General features: G+C 42.6%; 1 protein-coding gene across 2 annotated transcripts in view; it reads right to left on the reverse strand.

Moving 5' to 3' along the window:
- TYK2 (tyrosine kinase 2) overlaps nt 1-22,026 on the reverse strand; it is a 597,160-nt gene that overhangs the window by 551,542 nt on the left and 23,592 nt on the right. For both annotated transcript variants that reach the window (XM_085600754.1, XM_085600753.1), the window contains exons 2-3: nt 13,048-13,096; nt 7,336-7,385 (exon numbers count right to left, since the gene is read on the reverse strand). The gene's annotated coding sequence lies outside the window, so the exon portion shown is untranslated. The remainder of the gene's footprint in view (nt 1-7,335; nt 7,386-13,047; nt 13,097-22,026) is intronic.

The following is a 22,026-nucleotide window of genomic DNA, read 5'->3' on the forward strand; positions in this document are numbered from 1 at the left end:
GAACTTTAAGTGGGGCTTTTCAGACACATTTACCATTTTTATTAACGAAATTCGACGAAAAATCACAGAAGGTGCCAAACCTGAGATTGGAGCCCAAGTCAGTAGGTCCCACACCACCATCACTAAGCTTTCAAGCTGAACAGTGTGAAGCGCAAGAACATTAGGAAAGAAATGCAGTGCTGCAGGGTCACTGGCGCGAGGAGTCACGTGACGGTGTGTAAAGGTTTCTTTCCTCATTGCCCACGGAGCTCTGCACCTGTCTCCATGGGGTGGGGTATGAGCCCTGGTGCGGGTGTCAAGTGTTTTAATAATAATAATAATAATAATAAGTAGGTTTTTATAAAGCGCGTAGTCACCCGTAAGTATCCCAGCGCTGGGATCCAGACAGCCAGAGGAAAAAGCAGAAGGGAGAAAAGAGGGAGAGGAAATCAGGGAAACAGGTGAGTTTTTAACTGCTTCCTGAATCTAAGATAATCTGGTTCTGTCCTAAGGTCCCGGGGGAGGGAGTTCCAGAGGCAGGCTGTGTTGACAGAAAAGCGCCGTCCACCAGTGCGTACCCTCTTCACTCTAGGGATAGTGATGAGGTGTTCATAGTCAGACCGGAGGGATCTTGAGGCTTTATAAGGCCTGATGAATTTTTTTAGGATATCTTTGTCACTAACTAGACCTTGAAAGCATCTCCCATGCAACTGGAATACATTAGGCGTGACTGGTGCTCTCGCGTCCCCATGTCAGCCTGGCCCGGGTCACTGCTGCTCTGTGGAGAAGGTGGACTGCGCCATTATTTGGGAGACAGAGCTATTCACACTATCCCATGTGCCCCGGCCCTCCTAGCAGGTAGACAGCCTGCTCGAAGCACTGCCCTTCCCTTAACACCACCAGCACCCCCCTTGAAGTCCCCGAGCCCCAGTCCGCCCAGTCAAATATTTATTTTTCCAGGACAGAGCAGTCCGTGTGGTTAGCTAGGAGAGATCAGAAGAGCGGGTTTATGTCCCCTCATGCCTGGGCTGGTTCCCCCCTCGAGCCCGTCCTCCCCCGCGCACTGACAGCCACACGGTAAACACCCCCGTGTGGTGGACAGAACCCGGTAAGCACCCCCTGCCTCGGTCATGAGGGATGAAAGGCCGTGATTTCTGCCCTTACACAGTAAACGATCCATGGACAAGCCCACAGCGCGCCTAAAATACTGAGGCAGATTCCGAGCTCACTTTCATCCTCCCAGGACGCCCTGGCCCACCCTCTCAAGCTCACACACTCCGGGAGGAAGGCTGCTTTAGCAGCAGCCGTGGGGTGGAATCATGCACAAGGCTGCAGACAGCACCAGGACATACAAGCAGTCAAGGGCAATGGCCGTCGCTCTTACATGTGCACTGTGACCTAAGCAGACCTACCACTACCTTATATATGTAATATTATTATTTGTTTTTCTTTTAATGTTAAATAATTTGTATATATATATATATATATATATATTTGTATAACTTTTAATTTATTTTAATAAATATTTTCAGCAAATGTGTTTAATGTTTTTATTTCTAAATTTTTTAATGATTTATGTAATTATCTATTTTATATATGTATAGATATCTGCTATTTATATTACTTAATTAAAAAAACAAAAACAATATAATGTAAAATATACATATTTTACAATACTTGGTTGTTTTAGATATGTATATATAAACATACACACTTTTTTTGTGTGTATGGTTACATTAGTATATGTGTATTTGTATTATTAAATGTTACTTAATTTTATGTAATATACATTATATTATAGTTACATATTAAAATATTAAAATTTTACTATTTAAAACCATGTATTTAGGCAAAAAACTATATTGTATCATATTTCTGACGATATCAGTGAAAACAATATTTTTTATTTAATATTTTTGTGCTTACCTTTATAAGTACAGAAAAACAATATTTACGTGAACTATGTTTTTGACACGATATTTCTGTGTCAAGATATTTGTGCACTCCATATTCTGACCTCACCTTCATCGAAGGCTGTTTCCTGAGTTTGTCGACGATCGTCGGCATATGTATTCAACTGCCACTTCTGAGAAGAGTCTGTGACACAAACCTTTTCCTCATTCAAGTATTGGTCCACTGTCCACAGGGGCAATTAGGTTTCGATGGCTCTCCCAAATAACAAGGTGGCAGTACTCTTACCAGTTGTAGAGTGAGGAGTTCAACAATATGTACGAAGGGCTTGGCACAGGGCCTGGTTTAACTTGATTATCTTTGCCAATGCTTGTTGAATTAATCATTTGAGGGTACCCATGAATCGTTCCACAACACCATTAGCTTGAGGCCACAGACGTGTGCTCTTTTAAATACTTAACATTTAGTTCGACCAAACATTCCTTGAATTATTTGCTAATGGTGGACCAATGTCAGATTTGAGAATGGCGGGGATACCGCACGCTGCAAAGATTTCATCCAGCCGCTCCATGACCTTGTCATGGGTAGTTGACTATAGCTCCTCATACTCATCAATGATTACCGTGAAATGATGTCTGTTTTCTAAGGGTTAAAAGAATTCAACTGCAATTCCTTCCCACGCATGGGCAGGAAGGTCAGACATTTGCAAAGGGTGCTGTGTCACCTTGGGAGAAAGACAGTTGCAAAGACAACACTCTTTTAGTTCCCTCTCCACATGTTCATCTACGCGGGGGAACCACACTCATGACCTTTTAGTGGCTACAATGCCACGTCTTTCATGGCCTAGTTCAATGACTTGCTGTCTCAGGCTCTCAGGTATGATGATACATGAGCCTCTCAAAACAACACCTTCTTTGATAACAGACAGTTGATCCTGCACATTTTTGAATTTTTGAAATTCAACTTCGTCAGCAAAAGGTCTAACATGCTTCTTCCACGATTTAGTTAAAATGATGTCTTTGAGGATAAGCATTTTCTTATAAGCATTATTAGCAGCAATGATCTGTTCAATAGACCTGGTTGCTGGTGTGCCGGACCTCATAATTAAGTTAACGTACTCCTCAGCTGTTTTAGATATTGAACTGTGCCGCTGTAACCGTACTCATAAAAGTAATCAGCAGGGTTCTGATCTTTACCCGAATTGTGTACAATTTTTAGTCATACTCATGCAGTCGCATACCCCACATCTCAATGTGAGGGGTCATCTTGGCTGTCGGATTTCCAAAAATAGTGAGCAGGGCTTGGTGGTCTGTAATGATAGTAAATGCAGTGTCCTCACTTTCGCTGCCGCGCCCATCCAAGCTTACCAGGGAATCGCCTTCTAAACCTTGGTTCCTGCCGGAGCTGGAAACATGAGTGTAAAGTGTTGGAGAAGGCCTGGCGCTCCAGTGGCTATTGCCACTTGGCAAAGCTCACGTTGAGAACTAAACAAAAGAGCTATTATGCAGCGATTGCGGTGGCTAAAAGTCAATACTTGACATCACGTATTGACCAGGCGAATAATAACTCCAAAGAAATCTTCTCAATTGTGAAAAGTTTTATGTCCCCGTTAGCTTTGGTGCGCCCCGCTCCTGTTAGAGGATTGGTGTAACATACTGGCCAGGTTTTTTCAGGATAAAATTTTGGACATTCAAGCCACTTTTGCCATTAACACTTTCACACCTGTCCCCTGTACCCCTGTTCCCCTGTCAGCTGAATCCTCCTACAATTTTTCTTCCTTTTCTGTGGTTGATCTTTCTACCTCCCTTATAATTTTGATGGCCTTAAAATCAGGCTCGCCCACAGATCCCTGTGCGGCCAGACTTTTGGCTTCCGTTGCGGAGTGTGTTAATTCGGAGGTCAATCAGATCATTAATATGTCATTGCGGGAGGCCTGTGTTCCAACATCCTGGAAGCAAGCTAAAATTCTTCCCCTTATTAAGAAACCATCTTTGGACCCCTTTACTCCCGGAAATTATCGTCCTATTTCGTTGCTTCCTAGCCTGGCCAAGGTTTGTGAAAAGGTGGTCACTAATCAGCTTACTGAATATGTGGAGGCCTCTGGCCTACTCCATCCGGCACAATCAGGGTTTCGGGCGGCTTTTAGTACTGAGTCTGCCTTACTGGAGGTGTCTGAGGTGATTGGAGAGTGCCTTGATGCCGGTGGGAGGGCAGCGCTGGTTATGCTGGACCTCTCGGCGGCCTTCAACACGGTGCCTCATGCCCTGCTTCTCAATCGCAGATCGGAACTTCTGGGTCTGTGTGGGGCTGGATTAGGTCTTTCTTAGAGGGCCGTTCTCAGCAGGTTTGGCTTCCTCCGTGTGCTTCGGCTTCACGGATAGTTGCCACTGGTGTTCCACAGGGGTCATCCCTTAGTCCCCTCCTTTTTAACATCTATGTTACTCCGCTTGTTTATCTGGCTGAAACCTTGGGGGCTAAGGTGATGGCCTATGCGGATGACAACCAATTGCTGTTTTCCTGGGGACGGGACGAGGACTCGGTCTTCCCTGCTCAACATTGTCTTTCTTTGGTTTTTCGGTGGCTCGCTCAGGCTCAACTTAAATGCAATAAGGAGAAATCGGAGATCCTCTTGTATGGTGCCTTCCCTGACGACTTCAGAAGGAGATTATGGCCCCCTGGTTTTCCCCTTCCTTGTTCTAAGGGTGATTCCGTCAAGAACCTTGGGGTCTGATTCAGCGAGAACCTGATTTTTTCCTCGCAGGTTAAGAAGTTAATGGGTTCCTGCTTTAGCATTCTTAGATCTTTGAGGAAGTTCCTTCCTCTTCTGCCCAAGGCTGCGAAGGAGACTGTGGTTCGTGCGCTAATCCTTTCGCGCCTTGATTATGCCAATGCATTGTATGCTGGCATTCCGGGTTACCTGTTGGATAAATTACAGGTGATTCAAAATGCTGCCGCCTGTCTTCTGCTGGGCCTTTCCAGCAGATGTAGTGTGCGTTTATACTTGCGATCGCTGCATTGGCTTCCAGTTAAGGCCCGTATAAAATTTAAAATCTTATCCATTGCTCATAAAGCCCTGTACGGGTTGGGTCCTATTTACTTACAGAACAGGTTGGCTTTCTACACCCAGGTAAGACAGCTGCGATCGTCTTCTCAACTTCTGGCAGAGACTCCCCGATTTAAGCGCCTAAGACTGGGCGGCTGTTCATTTTCCCAGCTGGCGCCGCAGGCTTGGAATGCTCTGCCATTGACTTTGAGGGGCATCAAAGACCCTGCGATTTTCATAAAGAATCTGAAAACCTTCCTGTTCTAGTCTCCTTAACTGCGGCTGTGTTGATTCTTGTCTGGCTCGCGCCAGGACACTCTCTGGAGTATCCGTGCGCGCTACAAGTGTATATAACATAACATAAATCGTCTTCCGTATAGAAACATATGAAAATGTTTGCAGGCCCACACTAAAGCCATACTCTCCTTTTCTGGCTGAAAAAAGGCCCACTCTGTGTCAGACAGGCTTCGACTGGCATAGGCCACAATGTGTCTCGAGCATTACGATGGCCCTTATGTTGAGCAAGGACTGCCCCCAACCCAACTGTGCTTACATCGACTGTGATCTCAGTATGTAACTTGGGGTCAAAATAGACCATCTTGGTTGCATTTTCAATTGCATGTTTTATTCTTTAGAAGCTTTGATCACACTCAGCATACCACTGGAAAGGGACTTCTCGTTTTGTCAAGGGGGTACTCACAGTAGCAAAGTCAAGAATGTACCTTGAGCAATAACTGGCCATGCCTACGAAGGATTGTAGAATGGTGACATCTTGTGGGGGACAGGTATCTGACAATGCTTGCACTTTATCTGGGTCAGGAGTCAGTCCCCCATCAGAGAACATATGCCCAAAGAATTTGTGTTTGGCCTTGTGAAACTCACACTTCTCTGCATTTAGAGTAAAATCAGCATCAGCAAGTAGCTGGCACACTTGTGTAAGAGCCTTGTCATGCTCCTTTTTCGTAGTCCCAATAACCAGTATGTCATCACTGTAATTAAAACCATGTGTATCAGGTTCAATTATTCGACATATAAAATCCTGAAATATTTCTGCAGCTCACGACACTTCAAAACTGAACCTTTGTATCTCAACAAGCCAACATTGGTTGAAAAAGTTGTGATGTGCATGAAGTTTTCTTCCAACTCAAGTTGATGGTATCCCTTGTTCAGGTCAAGACAGGAGAAGACATTGGCACCATTCAGTTGCATGATCATATCTGCTGTGTGTAGACCAGGATGTTTTTTCCTCTTGATTGTTTTGTTGGAATGACGCATATCAACACAGATGCGCACTGTACCCTCACTGTTCTTTTTGGACACCACCACTATGGGCGAGACCCAAGGCGTAGGACCGGTGGAGCGCTTAATGATGTCATGCTTCAACAGCATTTATAGTTCTTTCTCAACAGCTTCTTGCAATTGGAAAGCGACTCTTTGGTGCCTTCCTTATTGATGTGTGTAGTATCTTGGTTATTATGCTTTACATGCCATCCACTGCTCCACCAGTGGAGCACTCTAGAAATGATGTAAGATAGAATGTTTGTGTATGAATTACACAGTTGGAAAAGGGCTGAGCGCCTTGCTGGCTGCTCCTGGTGGGGCTGAATTACTGCTGTCTTACTTCTGTACTATTTATCTACAATAAATACTCCTAAAACATCTCAACCAGCCTTGTCAGGACAGTTAGGACATATTTAAATTACAAGCTTCCTGTGAGAAAGAATCCCCTCAAAGCCCACCATTTAAGATCTAGGCAATAAAAACCGATTCAATCCAAGATGGCCGCTGGGTTGGCCGTGTGAACAGCAAGTCAGCGTTCTAGTGTTTAATATCAATAGGATAGATCCAGGTGTCGGACCTGAGGAGCGGCGCACTTCACTGAAGTATTCTGAGGAGAGCAGACAGATTCCAGTTGGCGACGCGAAGCTAGTCAGGGAAGATTTTCGTCGCGTAATTTCTTGTGTTCGAGATATTTAGGAGTCGCGGAGGCTCGCCACTCAAGTAAGACAGTGAAAATTCTTTTGAGGAAATTGAAGGAGCTGACGCATTTTTGGAATAGGTCTCATTCCAGGCATTCGCACAGTCCTTAGTTGTAAATAAATAGCGAAAAGAAGTATACAGCACAGTGCAATATTGGCAGTGTGGCAGCGTCAGTACTAAGCACATTGTGAGGCTCCCATTATGTAAATATAGTAAATACCTGTATATATTAGTACGACAAAATAAAGGGAAAAGAAAAAGACAAGATAGTGTGGGTACTCCTAAAAAGGCACTAGGAGCTGTGTAAATTTCCACAAGTTAGTAAGGTTGACGGAGAGCCCTACACCACGTTAAGGCTATAAGTGGATTATCCTCACCTCGCAATTCAAGCAAGAGCAGACAGTGAAGGAAGATCAACTTACCTTAAGAGAATCCAGTTGAGGCGCCCTTCAGGACGTAGCTGGTAGGAAGACTGTAGACAAGGATAGAAGAAAGAGTAGATTAATGCAAGTAGCAAGCTAACCCATGTAACGTTTAGTTTACAGCACCAGAAGGAAGACAATACACAAGACATGAAACAATAACCAGAAGAGAGGCATTGGTCACTCACAGACAGGGTAGGAGTACGGAAAAAAGAGACACATATACATAAGAATAAATTTTAGAGCAAGGATAAATTTTAAATGTTAATGTGAATATTTGTTTTCAGTGCAACAACCAGTCGCAGCCAAGGAGAAAGCTAAAGACAGATAAAAGTCCAGGCTGAAGAAAGAAGAGTTGCTGAGTGATTGTCTCTTCTCTGTCCCATCCCCTTTCCCCCTTTGGGTTTCTTTGGCGGCACGTATTCTAGGCGAGTCGCTGGGAAGACCGAGGGAGGCATTGGGAACTTGCGACGTTTTGCTCCTGTGTGTAGAGAAGAGCACAGATCTGACAGAGTGAAGTGCCCACGAAATATTTTCACACCTGAGCAAAATGGCGGAAGGTTTGGACTTAAAAAAGTTAGGAGAAATATTAGAAGGAATCCAAAGGGAATTGATTTCCGTCAGAGAGGACAATAGAGAGTTGAGAAAAGAAACCTCAGATTTAACATTAAAAGTGAGTAATATAGTGTCTGGCCCTAGTTTGAGATATTCGACATACTCAGAAGGGAATCCTAGTGACGCATCTGCCTCTCAGTCTAAGGTCACGAGACAAGTAATACATTCCATGTCGCCTGTAATTACTTTAGCGCCTCCAGAGCGATTTGGGGAAGACCCCCAAAAGGCTCAAGTGTTTCTGACACAATGTACCTTACATGTGTCGCCCGGCACCCTTCCCCGATGCGCAGTCTCGAGTGGCATTTATCCTGTCATACCTGAGTGGGGACGCTGCGTCTTGGTCCATGCCCTTGGTGACCAGCAACGCTCCAATTTTATATGATTTGGATGAATTTAAAAAAGAATTTCTTCGCATTTTCGACAGGAGAAGAGTTTCGCAAGCTACAGATAATGAGTTGTTGGAAATCAAGCAGGGCAGTCGTGATCTGGTGGCATATTTGGCCCAGTTTAATAAGCTGGTTGTAGAAACTGAATGGCCAGAGAACAAACGAGCTGCAGTATTTTATCGAGGATTAAAAGACGAATTAAAGGATGCCTTAGCGCAAGTGCCCAACAGACCCACGGAGATTTCAGCATTAATAGATCTGGTTTTGGAAATTGATTTTCGCCAAAGTGAAAGAAGAGGAGAGAGGAAGCGAGATTTTCGTCCAAGCGTAGCCAGATTTGATTGAGTAAGACCTGAAGGAAACAAGGAAAATGATTCAAACCGTGGGGGAGAACCCATGCAGATTGGAACGATCAGAGGGCCACTTTCAAAGGAAGAGAAGGAAAGACGAAAGGCAAACAAGCAATGCTTATATTGTGGAGGTACAGGACACTTAGTCCGGAACTGTCCCAAGAAACCCAAACAGGCACCGGCGGAAAACACCTTGCACCACCAGTAAGTGGAGTTGGACTGGTGGTTGCAGAATCTAAAACCGCTCCGGAAGCTCATACGTTGGCAAATACCTTGCAATCCGCAGCTCCGCATTTGATTGTGATGATGACAGTACGATACAGAGAAAAGACTTTAAGACAGGTAACTGTCATGATTGATTCTGGAGCGACGGGGAACTTTTGCGATTTAAAGTTTGCAGAGAAAATTGGTTTAAGAGCTATCAAGAAGGAAAGAAAAGAAGCAGTCCGAGCTGTAGATGGAACCAACCTTTCTTCAGGACCCATAGTGAGCCATATCGAACCAGTGGAATTGGAATCGAGGGAAGGTCATCGTGAAATCTTGCAATTTAATTTGATAGACGCCCCTCAGTTCCAATTAATATTGGGACTACCATGGCTCACGGAGCATAATCCAACTATAGATTGGGGAGCTAGAGCACTGACTCTAAATTCGGACTATTGTAAGGAAAATTGTTTTAAGGAATGTACAAAACTTTCAGAGAAAACTTCGGCATTTCATTTAAGTGAAAGGAGTTCTACTATCTGTGTGATTAATACAATTTGAACTGCCAGCAGAGTACACCGAGTTTCAGGATGTGTTTAGTGAGGTGGAAGCAGAGAGACTTCCTCCACATAGAGACTTTGACTGTAAAATCGAACTGGAACCGGGATCCAATCTCCCCTGTAGCAGAATGTATGCCTTAACTGAACGAGAAGACGAACATCTGAAGGAGTACATTCGAAGGTATCTAGAGAACGGATTCATAAGACCGTCCCAATCCCCAGTCTCTTCTCCACTCTTTTTTATTCCGAAGAAGAGTGGAGAATTGAGAACCTGCATCGACTACAGGGCAATAAATCGGATTACAGTAAAAAAATCGATACCCCTTGCCTTTAATTTCAGTTTTATTGGATCAGGTGAAGGGAGCGAAGATTTATACCAGATTGGATCTGAGAGGGGCATACCATCTAGTTCGAATTCGTGAAGGAGACGAATGGAAGACGGCATTTAGAACCAAGCACGGGCTCTTTGAATATCAAGTCATGCCCTCCGGTTTGTGCAACGCCCCAGCCGCCTTCCAACATTTCATCAACGATGTATTGAAGGAATTCATAGATCGGAATGTAATTGTATACATTGATGACATTCTAATTTACTCTAATTCAGAAGAAGATGAGGAACATGTTAAGAAGGTCCTGCAGAAACTGCGTGAGAACAGTTTGTTGGTAAAATTAGAAAAATGTGCATTTAGTGTTTCCTCTGTGGAGTTTCTGGGTTTTGTACTAGCTCCAAGAGGAGTAACCATGGATGAAAATAAGATCAAAGCAGTGATTGAGTGGGAATCTCCTAAATCAGTGAAAGAAATTCAAAGTTTTATTGGATTCGCTAATTTCTATAGGAGATTCATTCAAAACTTCTCCCAGAAGTTGATTCCCATGACCAAACTACTTAAGAAAGGAGTCAGTTTTGAGTGGTCAAAGGAAGCGGAAGAGTCATTCAAGCAACTGAAGAAGGACTTCACCACAGCGCCAATATTACTACATCCCGATCCATCTGAGCCATTTTTTGTGGAAACAGATGCCTCCAATTTGGCCTTGGGGGGAGTGTTATCCCAAAGACATAAGACCACAGGACAACTGCATCCAGTGGCCTATCGTTCTAGGAAACTATCTGCAGCGGAAGTCAACTACACCATCACCGAGAAGGAGTTATTAGCCATCAAAGATGCGTTCAAGGAGTGGAGGCACTACTTGATGGGAGCTAGGCATGTGGTGACAGTCTATACAGATCACAGAAATCTGAAATTCTTGAAGTCAGCCAGAACTTTAACTCCAAGACAATTACGTTGGTTGTTATATTTTGCTGATTATGATTTCATCATTACTTATCGCCCGGGTTCACAAAATGGAAAGGCAGATGCCTTGTCTAGATTGGGCACTGAAGGAGTTTTAGAAGAGACCAAGGATCAGACAATTATCCCAGCAGAAAAGGTGATTGGAGCGGTTTTGCAAGAATCATTGGAAGATAGCAGTCAGATGATTTGGAGGAAATGGAAAGGTGGGTCAGAGAAGATGCCGGAAGAGAAATTCGAGAAGGGTTACCGTACCATCAAGGAGCCCTTTACCTGCCAACAACCGAAATGCAGCAAAAGGCCCTGAAGGAGAGTCATGATGACTTATTGGCAGGACATAAGGGAATTACAAAGACTGAAGATTTAGTGAGACGACGTTTTTGGTGGCCAAGTATGATAAAGGATGTACGACAGTATGTAACCACATGTGAGACCTGCGCTAGGGGAAAGCTGGAGCGACAACCTCCCAAGGGGTTACTGCAACCCATGCCAACACCACCTTACCCATGGCACACCATAACCTTGGATTTAATAGTAGATCTGCCCTCTAGTAGAGGTTTTGACACAATATTGGTGTGTGTAGACGCATTTACTGAAATGGCCCATTTTATACCATTAAAGGGGGTCCCCACAGCAGTAACCTTGGCGCATGCATTTAGTCAAAACATAGTTCGAGCCCATGGAATCCCTAAGGTTTTGATAGCTGACAGGGGTTCCCAATTCTTATCCCATTTCTGGAAGACATTTACTAGGAAATTGAACGTATACACTCGGTACACCACTAGTTTTCACCCAGAGACAGATGGCCAAACCGAGAGAACAAATCAGGAATTAGAACAATACCTAAGACTGTGTCTGTTAGAGCAGGAGGGTGATTGGCCAGATTTCCTTTGGGCAGCCGAATTTGCGCATAACAATGCGAAAAATGTATCTACCGGTTACTCTCCTTTTTAGCTCAACACAGGTAGACATCCTCGTCAATCCCTAAGTTTTCAGGAGGCAGATGTACCAGCAGTTACAAATATAGTTGGGCACATGACACGAGTGCATAGTTTAGCCACAGAAAATGTAATAAAGGCCAAGGAACATTATAAATTTTATGCAGACAGGAAAAGAAGGAGAGAACCAGAATTGCAGGTGGGAGACAGGGTTTGGCTAAACACTAAGAATCTAGGGCTTAAGGGAGTCAGAAAATTTCATCCAAGATTTGTGGGCCCTTATTTCATTGAGAAGAAATTAAGTACATTAAATTACCAGTTGAGATTGCCCAAGGGTTTACGGGTGCATCCAGTGTTTCATGTCTCCTTGCTAAAAAAGGCATCAAATGATTTACGGATTCAGAAACCCCCAAAACCAATCCAAACAGAGAAGGGAGAAGAGTTTGAGGGTCAGCAAATAGTGGGTGCAAAGGTACGAAAAGGAGGTCTGTACTATTTGCTGGATTGGAAGGGCTATGGACCAGAGGAGAGGTCTTGGGAAGTGTCTTCAAATGTTAATGCCCCTAGATTAATTAGGGAATTTAATAGAAGATTTCCAAAAAAGCCCAAGCAGGGAGGAAGCTCTTTGAGGGGGGGGTACTGTCAGGACTGTTAGGACATATTTAAATTACAAGCTTCCTGTGAGAAAGAATCCCCTCAAAGCCCACCGTTTAAGATCTAGGCAATAAAAACCGATTCAATCCAAGATGGCCGCTGGGTTGGCCGTGTGAACAGCAGGTCAGCGTTCTAGTGTTTAATATCAATCGGCTAGATCCAGGTGTCAGACCTGAGGAGCGGCGCACTTCACCGAAGTATTCTGAGGAGAGCAGACAGATTCCAGTGAGCGACGCGAAGCTAGTCAGGGAAGATTTTCGTCGTGTAATTTCTTGTGTTCGAGATATTTAGGAGTCGCGGAGGCTTGCCACTCAAGTAAGACCGTGAAAATTCTTTTGAGGAAATTAAAGGAGCCGACGCATTTTTGGAATAGGGCTCATTCCAGGCATTCGCACAGTCCTTAGCTGTAAATAAATAGCGAAAAGAAGTATACAGCTCAGCGCAATATTGGCAGTGTGGCAGCGTCAGTACTAAGCAAATTGTGACGCGCCCATTATGTAAATATAGTGGATACCTGTATATATTAGTACGACAAAATAAAGAGAAAAGAAAAAGACAAGATAGTGTGGGTACTCCTAAAAAGGTACTAGGAGCTGTGTAAATTTCCACACGTTAGTAAGGTTGACGGAGAGCACTACACCACGTTAAGGCTATAAGTGGATTATCCTCACCTCGCAATTCAAGCAAGAGCAGACAGTGAAGGAAGATCAACTTACCTTAGAGAATCCAGTTGAGGCGCCCTTTAGGACGTAGCTGGTAGGAAGACTGTAGACAAGGATAGAAGAAAGAGTAGATTAATGCAAGTAGCAAGCTAACCCATGTAACGTTTAGTTTACAGCACCAGAAGGAAGACAATACACAAGACATGAAACAATAACCAGAAGAGAGGCATTGGTCACTCACAGACAGGGTAGGAGTACAGAAAAAAGAGACACATATACATAAGAATAATTTTAGAGCAAGGATACATTTTAAATGTTAATGTAAATATTTGTTTTCAGTGCAACAACCAGTCGCAGCCAAGGAGAAAGCTAAAGACAGATAAAAGTCCAGGCTGAAGAAAGAAGAGTTGCTGAGTGATTGTCTCTTCTCTGTCCCATCCCCTTTCCCCCTTTGGGTTTCTTTGGCGGCACGTATTCTAGGCGAGTCGCTGGGAAGACCGAGGGAGGCATTGGGAACTTGCGACTTTTTGCTCCTGTGTGTAGAGAAGAGCACAGATCTGACAAGCCTGGAGTGATCACTACAATTTTATGGCGACGAGTTGAACCAAAGAATCTGCGTTTGCTACCTCTGAGAACTTCAATTTCAAGTCTGGAGTACTTACTCTCAACCTCAAGCAACTTCTGAATCTACAGCTTCACTTATTCCTCTACTGGCATCCATCGGTCACCCTCTACGCTAAAGTGCCAGTTCAAGTCTCTATGCACTTCAAGTTTCCACCTGCTGTTGTTGTCCCTACAGCGTCTGTTTCACATGCAGCACAAACCATCTCCTGCTGGTCTACAGAGCCTCTACAAATAAGGTTATCAACTACTGCCTGTGTCTGTGTAGCTTCTTCAGCTGAGGTAATCAGAGACTGCTTGTGTTATTGTTTCAGCATTGAAGGTAAATAGTTTCTGCATGTGCTTGCATCTCCTTTGTTGCACCTCTGCACAAACATGTACCTGCATGTACCTCACAAGAACAAGTTGCCTTGGTACAAAGTTTACTTCTACACAGATAGTGTCTCATCTATCTCATCATCTGTCCTTTGCTTCCTGCCAAGCAACCTCACACTACTGAGTGAAATACTAAGTACGCTCGCACAGTAGCTGTTTTGACTGTTTACACAATGTGAGGCAAGTGATCTTTCTACAACGCTTGATCAACGTTTTGCATTGCTAAAATGCAGTGATCAACGTCTGTTTATTTGCCCCAGTTGCAGTGACAAGTTTTTTTTCATATTAGAAATGTTTATCAAAGATATTGTCTCTATTCATGGTATTACGCCTTCTACATGTGGCCCCGGTTGGTGTTGTGCAAAACAGGATAACACTATCGAGCAGTTTAAGGTGAGCCCATTGCCTGTTTTTGGTTGTTGGCCTATTTCGAAACACTTGCCCTGTTGACCCTCCCCAACCGTCATCTTCATTTTCACTTTCTATTTTTGAAGTCTGTACAACATCAACAGTGACTCGTTTTTTTTTTTTTTAGGTGGTATTCTTTTCTCGAATGCAGCGTAGTATTGTAAAAATTGTGAAATCTTGTTTATATGCATTTTTTTTATTCACTCTTCTGTGTTATGCTGCCATCTAGTGACTATTTTTCACATTTTGCATTAAATGTCTAATTGATTTTACTGCTTATAACGTTCAGCTTCCACATTTCATAACTTTCATGGGGTAACGTTTCACTTGCATGAGGGTTGGCTCTACGTGGGGTAAATTTTGGGTTTTATCCTTTACTTACATTTTTGTGTCTCTACCGGAGGTTTTTTTTCTAACTACACGGTTAACTTACACAGTGCACATTATCTTTACCTCATGGGGTGTCGTCTCTTTTGTATGGTGCACAATATTTTTAGTGTAGCACAGTGCACAATAGTTTTACCTTCACAGTGCACAATGTCTAGGTTTACATGTTACCCTACATAGGGTGTCTAAGGTTTTTACCTTCACACAGTGCACAATCTTTACCTCAACACGAGGTGTCTCGCAGGGGTTTTTATCCCGTCACTACAGTGCACAGGGGTTTTAGTCCCGTCATTACAGTGCACATTGTTGCTACCTCCACACGAGGTGTCTCACAGGGATTTTAGTTCCGTCTTTACAGTGCACATTGTTCTTACCTCTACACGAGGTGTCTCGCAAGGGTTTTTTGTCCTGCTAACATAGTGCACAACATTGACCTCTTCACGAGGTATTTATCTATTTTGTTTCAGTGCACACCTATCTAGGTTCACACGTTTTGTGGCTTTTGTCCCGCTTTTACAATGCACAATCTCTTGACCTCTCCGGAGGTATGTTTGTTGAGTCTCCCCATCATCTTGTGCATAACATTGTATCTCCAGTAGAGGTGCGTCCTTACACGGACATCACATTAAATGTCTCATACCTTCACTACTTAGTGCAATGTATAGACCAATCTTGTGGTTGCCTCTGCACGTTCATATTGTTACCTACATGGGTGTATAATTTGGTTCTGTCCATTAACTATACTGCATTGGTCCACGTTATACTGGGCGTTTTTCTCTCAACTCGGTTTTCTTTTTCATTCTCTACACTGTAGCCCAGTAGTTTTATATCTTGTTTTAACTCAAATGTTTATTATATTATGGAAGAGTATTAGTTATATAATGTATTTCTCTTCTTCTCTGTCATCTTCTATTTCTCTTATTGTGGATTGCTCTCTCACATACATACCTGGCCAGTTGGTGTACAGGGAGTACTCATTGACGGTTTCTCTTTCTTTTCTTTCTTTCTCTCATTTATAGAAAGGAGGATGTGAAACAGGTTATGTTTATCTGTTTCTTTAATATTTTTGGTTGCTTTCTTTCTCTCTACCTCTACTTTGTTTCTCTCTAGTACTCTCCTCTCTATTTTGTTCTTCTAGCTTCTACATCTAATTCTATATTTCTCTTTTCTGTTTTCTTTCTGGAAGAAAGGAGGATATGTAGTATCTTGGTTATTATGCTTTACATGTCATCCACTGCTCCACCAGTGGAACACTCTAGAAATTATGTAAGATAGAATGTTGGTGTATGAATTACACAGTTGGAGAAAGGCTGAGCGCCTTACTGGCTGCTCCTAGTGGGGCTGAATTACTGCTGTCTTACTTCTGTACTATTGATCTACAATAAATAATCCTAAAACATCTCAACCAGCCTGGAGTGATCACTACAATGTGAAGTTGCACTTTCATTGTCTTGAGCCTGCCTAAGCCAGAAATATTGACAGAAACTAACTCATAACTTTGGACTGAGTGTTGACAGTATGATACTGCATCAGGTTGTGATATTTTCTTTAACACTTCTTTCACTCCATCACCAGCAAGGTTCTTGAGGTACTTAATTATTTTCTCATTGTCTGCTTCTTCCCGTGAGTCTATGAAATCAAACGTTTCGATCCATGCAGTCCACCCGGCGCCAATATTCTGCTTCTTGGCCATGTCAAATGGCCTGGAGTGGGACTTCGACTCCACACGCCAATGTCACGCCAATGTCAAACTGTTTCTGATCGACTTGGGCACATATGGTACACTAGTAGTTTGCTGTAGTATTGCAAACTCTCAGGGAAGGCAGTCTTGTTTCTTTGGAGCACAGTTGTAGCGTCCTACCCAGCCACGGAGCATGCAAAGGAATGCGTACCATATGGAGCTCTGGATTGCATGTCTATATTCCTCAGCATACACTCGCACACTGCTTCTCATTATGTCATAATCGTTAATAACGGCACCATTAAACCTCCCAGCAAGTTATGAAATTCCTTGTTGAGTCTGTCCAGAATCGTAAGGGTCCTAGCGCATATAGTCTCATGACACTACAAGGTACACTGGGAGAACCTCCAGAATTCCAAATCATTATCACTGATACTTTAAGAACCACTGAAGCTCAAATATACATTTTAAACACTACATCATCACAAACCTGTATACACAACTGCCACCACTGCACAAAGATCCTTTGCTTGCTCTGCTGTCAGTGTCACACGGTGCCCAGCGGAAACAAAAACAGGCCCAGGCACCAAAAATGTATTTTGCTTTCTTGTCCTAAGTGCGCCAGGTATGCGCAGACGTGGGTCCTGGGCTCACTGTGCCACTGGAATCAAGCTATCTTGGCTGATGAGGGGTGAAACCCCGAAACCGGTCCTAGGATGCTTGCTTCCGGTTTAGGGAGGACCTGGCTTGGCAGTTCGGGCTAGGCTGTTCCCATGAGGCACAGGGTCAAGACTGATTTGCATATGGCCAGGTGTAAACTGGGATGGCATGGTGAGCCAAAGAATGATGGGTTTAACCCAGATCTCTTGACAACGGGTGAATGTTTTGATTTGTTCTGCATTCTGTCCATCAATAGCGTATCTTTTACAAAAATGTTCTAACAGTCCCATACTGCAGCAGTCCACAAATAGTATGTGCCCGTGGGTCAAGGCAGCAAATCATCCTCCTCTGAAAGTACCCCACACCCCAATGCTACAGCCTACTGGGAAAATGCCAGGGTAGCAGAACAGCCAGTCTGGCTCTATTGTCAAAGAAATTAAGAATTTGTAGATGGAATCAGGCTAGTTAGATGGGGTGGCAGAGCTTCGTGGTTCAAACAATAAATCTTTGGAACTTTTACTCCCCATTTGACAATCAAAATCCACCAATAATCTTTAAGAAAAAAATGTAAAAACCTCCCATTTGTATAAAAAGCTGTAATTCTGGGTCCTTTTCTCAAAGCTTTCCCTATAGTCTTATTTTACAGTGCCAAGATATGCGCCCTAGTACTGCCTTACTAAGAACCGGAATCGACAGCCACAGGGCCCTGTGACACAACTGAGAAATTATTTTGGTGGAGGGGTGTTCCACCACAGCCCCACCCTCCTCTCGAAGACACACCTGTTCCACGGGAGGTCCCTTTTACCTGCTTGCATTAGGGCGCCTGGTATCACTGCTAAGTCACCGCAATTAGCATCGAAGGGTAGCCAGTATAATTAGAATTTGTGCCCGTCACACTTCTTCAGCCATCTCACTGCCTGGCGCTGCGTCCCATAACACGATAACTGCATCTCGGTGGTCATCACACAGTCTCAAGACAAACACGCCACTATTTCAACCACAAACCATTGGTATCCGTGTGGATAGGGGCCCACACAGGGGCTGTAGGCACTATCAGAGCTGATGTTTGTTATGGGCGAGCTTCGCCCAGACCCTGGGCACCAATCTTTAGAGGGGGCAGATGGAATTGTATGCATTGATATTATGAAAACAGCAGTGCCCCTCTCAAGAGACTTCGGTGAATCATGCTTTACTAGCCCCCTTTTATTGCCCTCCCTTCTTCCTCTCACCACTGCTGACAAACACCAACAACCCCTCACCACTTAACAGAACTAAGCTGTGGATGATTCAGGTGGCTCAATGGAGGTCTGCTCAGCCAGAAACTGATCAATGAACACACAAGGGGCTCTCTGCTCCCTCGTTTTATTCACCCGCATTAGCAAGAACACCACATTATTTTACGGCCTGGACGCTATCCTAGCTCGGCTCTGAGCGCCAGGGCACAAGTCGGGGGTACACGCAGGTACACGGCGTCCACCCACTTTTTTCACTGGGTGGACGCCGTCCACCCTGCCAAGAAGTTGAGCCCCACTGAATTATGTGCTGACCTTGTCCTGGTGTCATTTTCAGTCACCAGGACACGTTCAACAGAGCCGGCACGTTGTTTCTATTCCCAGCAGCAACGTGCAGGCAACGAGGGGGGGCTTTTTTATCCTCACCTTCAGCTGTGCCAAAGACAAAGGCCAACTTAAGAGGCCATCAGGCCTCCTTTTGATCAGAGTATACCAACTGGAAGCAGCCTGGAACCTCACACTTAAATGCAAATGCAACCAGGGGAAACAAAAGCACACATCTTGTTTTCATTTCATAGGTACTCAAGAGAGGCATGCTTTTGACTTTGTTCAGTCCCTGTATACTAGTCCATGCACTGTAAGAATGTCACATGTGTTGGTCTGTCCCAGTATTAACACAAATAGCAATTTAAATAGCACTATTTTATTTCTTTTATTGCGCTACTCATCCCAATGCATGGTGTCAGAGCGCTTTACATTACATACACATTATAAATAAATCATGTAAGTGTGTAAATCAATGTACAAGATGTGTTACGTGACAGTGAGAGTTACAATGTGTAGGAGCCACAATACTAATACCTCACCGTGCTATATTAGAAGGATTACAATTTATGAACTGCAAGTAACAAAAGGATCTCTGTGCTTGAAACAGTAACCCACTTACCTAGTTACATAAAATACAAATCTGTCATCTGCATGTTACATGATGGGCTTTGCAGGAGACACATTAACCTTCTACACTACTTTGATTCAAATCTATAACTGGACAAACACAGATCTCTCCAACAAATGCTTTAACCTCCAGAGTTATCTCACCTTTATTATTTCCCCAGATTAACTGGGCACCTCTGCAATAGATTCCTTAATCCTATAAAATATTTTAAAATGTAGACTTTGTAACCAATTAAGCAGAACAGATATGCTGCCAGGCATCTCTTTGTTGACAATTTCTTTGTGGCAGGTTTGTAAAAAAAAACACAAATGTATAAGTTGAGACCCAGATTTTGTGTCGATATTGCACCACTTTTTTGGCACAACCCCAACGCATAATCTCATTTGTTAAAACTCATAATGTACTTAAATTTACTTATGATATACCTGATAAACATGTGTGAAGTCTTAATATCTAATGTCACTTCCAGTGAGGTCACTTTCTGTGATCCCACGTGCGAGGTCACGCGTCGTGACATCATGCGCTATGATGGCACACTCCATGATGTCTCTTGCATACTTCCTAACTAGGCTAGTACCCCCACTTCTTTTTTTAGGACTTGTGCCCTGCTGAGCACTATACAAATGTTGCAATATGATACAATGCATTCAGTGGAAGAGAAATGAGAAGTGATAACTAGAGCACAGTACGAGAGCTCGCACACTTTTTATATCAACCAACCATTTTCTGCACGCTTCGCGTTAGCCCTGTAGCATTCACAGAGTGAAGAGTTCACAAGTGAGAAAAGATTTATGGGAACAGGAACTTCGGTTCTTCTGTGGGATAGTCGGACGCCAGGACTGTGAGTACGAGATCTCTCTTTCATGGTCTCTTCGCACAGATCGGCCCCTGCTCTGAACTTCACTCAGTCTGGACCACCACAGAACATTGCCTGCTCTGAACCAGAAGGTTTGTAACACTCACTGACCAGGCCCAACGTACACCGGTACGTGGTCTCAGCTGACTCAGCATGTACAAATCACATTTAGCCCAAGCCAGTCTCTGCTCAGAACTACACCGCCTGTAACACCCACAGACCATACTAATTACAAAGCACATCCTGGGACAAACTTACACCAGGCCTAGCAGTGCTCTGGGGTGGATTCAGGCCCTGTCCAGGGCACAGCGGTAAACAGACATAATATCGAATTAAAAATATCGACAGGACAGAATATCAAGTTTTTAATATAGAATGGACAGAATATCGAATTGCCAAAATATAGTGGTGAAGAATATCGAAAATCAGGTAAGAAATATCGATTTAATATCGAAGTAAGTAATATTGACAGTCATAATATAGTCGCTAATAATATCGAATTTTTTTATAGTGTTTTAAATGTTAGTATATGTGTTGAAAGTATGTATCAATTTTGGAATGTATGTTTGAATATTTTTAAAGTAATTAATTTTATGTTATTTAATTTTTGTGTAATTTAATTCCGTAGCGGGTTGTGGGTTTATAGGGGATTAGGGTGGGAAGTAATTTAATTATAGTACATAAAATAATAATTTTTAGGAATTATTAATTATTTTTAATGTAATTTGGCGTTTTACTTATGTAGCGGGCTGTGGGTTTATAGGGGAATAGGGTGGGAAGTAATATAATTATGATGAGGTAATTATTAATTGGTATTGAAAATTAATTGGTTGTTGATTAATTATTAATTGTTAAATATTTTGTATTAATTGGTAATTAATTTGTATTAATTGTTTAATCGATAATTATGTTAATTGTATTAATTTATTATTTATAGCAGGTTGTGGGTTTATAGGGGAATATGGTGGGAAGTAATTTAATTGTAAATAATTAATTATAGAAATAAGTTTTGTATATTGATAATTAAATTATGATTAATTAATTATTAATTGGTATTAATTGTATTTAATAATTTTTTGTATTGAAAAGTAATTGGTTGTTAATTATTAATAGGTAATTAATTTTTTTTTTAAAGTATTTGTATTTATAATTAATTATTAAATATTGTGTAATTGGTAATTAAATGTAATACATTTTTTTGGTATTAATAATTGATTTTTAATAAAATATTAAAATATTATTTTCCCTACTATTGCACTCACTGGAGTGGGAATAGTAATTTTTACCCCTACGCTATCCAACGCTTTCCCTACTATTGCACTCACTGGAGTGAGAATAATAATTTTTACCCCTACGCTATCCAACGCATTCCCTACTATTGCACTAACTGGAGTGGGAATAGTAATTTTTACCCCTACGCTATCCAACGCTTTCCCTACTATTGCACTCACTGGAGTGGGAATAATAATTTTTACCCCTACGCTATCCAACGCTTTTCCTACTGTTGCGCTCTTTGGAGTGGGAATAGTAATTTTTACCCCTATGCTATCCAACGCTTTCCCTACAGTTGCACTCACTGGAGTGAGAATAGTAAATTTTACCCTCCCGCTATCCAACGCTTTCCCTACTGTTGCACTCTCTGGAGTGGGAATAGCAATTTTTACCCCTACGCTATCCAACGCTTTCCCTACTGTTTCACTCGCTGGAGTGGGAATAGTAATTTTTATCCTCCCGCTATCCAACATTTTCCCTACTATTGCACTTACTGGAGTGGTAATAGTAAATTTTACCCGCCCGCTATTGAATATTTTAAATTAACATTACGTTAATATATGTATTAATTTTTTTTTTAACTTAC

The sequence above is a fragment of the Triturus cristatus genome, chromosome 4_2 (assembly GCF_964204655.1).
Source record: "Triturus cristatus chromosome 4_2, aTriCri1.1, whole genome shotgun sequence".
NCBI classification, from domain to species: domain Eukaryota; kingdom Metazoa; phylum Chordata; class Amphibia; order Caudata; family Salamandridae; genus Triturus; species Triturus cristatus.